The sequence below is a fragment of the Bison bison genome, unplaced genomic scaffold (genome assembly GCF_000754665.1).
Source record: "Bison bison bison isolate TAMUID 2011002044 unplaced genomic scaffold, Bison_UMD1.0 scf7180017864192, whole genome shotgun sequence".
Taxonomy (NCBI): Eukaryota; Metazoa; Chordata; class Mammalia; order Artiodactyla; family Bovidae; genus Bison; species Bison bison.
In genome coordinates, this window is record NW_011494764.1 from 1,888,032 (window position 1) to 1,890,853 (window position 2,822).

The window sequence follows — 2,822 nt, forward strand, 5'->3', positions numbered from 1 at the left end:
AGTCCTAAAGGAAATCAACCCTGAATATTCATTGGAAGGACTGATGCTGAAGCTGAAATTCCAATACTTTGGCCACCTGATGCGAAAAGCTGACTCACTGGAAAATATTCTAATGCTGGGAAAAATTGAGGGCAGGAAGAAAAGGGGCGACAGAGGATGAGATGGTTGGATGGCATCACCAACTCAATGGACATGAGTTTGGGCAAGCTCCGGGAGATAGTGAAGGACAGGGAAGCCTGGCGTGCTGCAATCCATGGGGTCACAAAGAACTGGACAAGACTGAGCGACTGAACCACAACAACAAAACTAAGAACAGAATCCATGTACTTTAGACAATAAATGAAAACACTGAAGGAATTTCTTCTAATATGCCAAGTAAAGATAACTTTAAAAGTCAATTCTTTCAAACTTTTAGGGAAAGAAAATTTCCATGCTACTTATTGTTGTGTTATCTTTTCTATACAGGATGCATCTTTTCTGATTATTCTTTTTAACTTCTCAAAATGTATGCTTCCTACTATGAATAAAACTTACAGTTAAACATAAAAAATGTAAAACTTACTTCAACATTTATTTCTCTGTTTACAATTGTAAGATTGAAATGGTATCTACTGACTCCCTCCATTCAAGAAGGAAAATCAACAAACTTATTTCCTCCAACTCACTCCTCTTTGCTTGGGTAACTGTCTCTACTTAGGTAAGCTTCTCTTTTTGAGGATTATGAAAGACATTTTTCACGGTTTTATGATTTTACTTGTAACAAGTATTTAGGCCTAAAGTACTAGTTTAGAAGCTCAACATGACTACTTTTACACCACAAATTATCCACCTTCAGTTCTCCACTGAGATGGTGAACAATGAGAAGTGTTTTTGTGATGGGTACATGAGTGCCGTGCATCTCTAATGCTGGCACACGTCCAGCAGAAACTCTGAGTTGTAAAAAAAAAAAAAGCTCTGCTTTGTTTTCACATTTTCTTGGTTATTTCAGTAAAGAATGGGAGCTGGCACTCTGCATTCAAGTAAACATTTTGCCTTCAATTCTCTACAAGAGACACTGTATGAACCTGACAAACATTCCTAGTCAGTCATTAATTTCACTTTACAAACAGGACCAGTGTGGGAGGGGAGGAAGCTGAGGACAACTTACTAGGTTACTAACAGCAAACAGTAAAACCTGCAATTTTATATCTTCAAGTCATTATACTGTATGCACCCTGCACGTCTCATAAGTCATTAGTGAAGATAAATTCTAGAGCACAGAAAAACATCACCAAGAGAACACCAACATTTCAAAACAAGACCCTTGGTGTCACCAAGTTACCTAGATGTGCTTCACATCATGTGCTAGCCCTACTGTCAAAAGAGAAAACAGGGCTGGGAAATTGTCACGACTCCATTAATGACACAAACACCTGTCCGAAACACACCAAAATGTACGGCGTTTCATCTCATGCAGATGAAATGAAAGCTCTAAAACTGCACTGTCACTTTCTCTCCCAGGTCTACACTAACAGCGCACGGGCCTTCTCCAGTCTCACAGAACAGGGCACTGCCCTTCAAAGCAGGTGCGGCAGAGCTAGGCGCTAGAACACCATCTGAACCAAAATGGGATTTCCTAACAGTCCAGTTGGATCCAGACGGACATCAGAGCTCAAACTGGTCAGGGGACAGCCAGGGGCTAATTCAATGGGAACGCGTGCTCCCCTGCAGGCATCTTACTATGGCATTTCCAGAAAATTTTGAATTAAGAATTAAACCAAGAAATTCAGCTTCAGTTTATTTCATAAAACATCGTCAACTGGAAGGCAATAGACTGTCATGAATGTAAACATGAAGTAAAGTAAGAGATAAATTTAGCAACATAGCTTTATATACAGTTGTTCAAAACCTGGAAACAACCCAAATGGCCAACAACTGTTAAATGAATAAACCCATTACTGATAGATGCAGTAACATGGATGAGCTTTAAAGTAATTATGCTAAGTGAAAGAATAAAAAAAAAAAAGGGAGCACATATTAAATCACTCCATTTATATAAAATTTTAGCTATACACATTAATAAATCCGCTAAGTGAGTCTATGAAAAAAACTAATTAAAATAGGGTTGTTTTAACCTTAATACTGCCCTAGCCTAGTTAATATAACACAAATATGCTTCATTCTAGGCCCTCTTTGAGACAAAAATGCTTTTTTTGAATTCTCAATACCAGGGAGTATGCTCCTCTGTAGATTAACGGAAAAGTATTTTTTAAGAAAAACATTTTTTAATATTAAAAATTCAGCATTCTGAAATCTAGTATGTATGGCATACCTTATATGGGGCATAAACATGTGTTTTGGGATGAACACTTCTCAAAATTTCTAGCACTGCTTTAAATGTAAGAGTTTTACTAGCCAGGAAAATATATCTGATGAATTCTCAAGATTCAACAATTCTTAAACCAAAATTAGTTCAGAGAATGAACCCACTGCTGAACTTAATAAACCTTGTACGTAAATTTAACAAGAGAGTCCAATAACAGAAACAAATGCAAATAAAATGATTCTGAAAATTCTGAAATACAACTGAGTATATTTCTTACCCCAAGAGAAAGTACATAACAAATACATTAAAAAAAAAAAAAAACTGGTATAAAATCCTCCTGGTAGATAAAAAAACTTTACTCAAAGATAGGAGAGATAAAAAGAAATTAAACTCTTTAAATAGTTTTAGTGGGAAAAAAACAAACTTTCAATGGTAAAACTGTTTTACTGTTATCCTGTCATTACACATAATTATTTCCTTTAGAAAACAAAAGATTTGCTGTCTCTAGTACTTATTT

The 2,822-nt window shown here is 36.1% G+C and overlaps 1 protein-coding gene across 1 annotated transcript in view; it reads right to left on the reverse strand.

The window, feature by feature from the left end:
- LONP2 (lon peptidase 2, peroxisomal) overlaps window positions 1–2,822 on the reverse strand; it is an 85,202-nt gene that overhangs the window by 63,888 nt on the left and 18,492 nt on the right. The gene's annotated exons all lie outside the window — the stretch shown is intronic.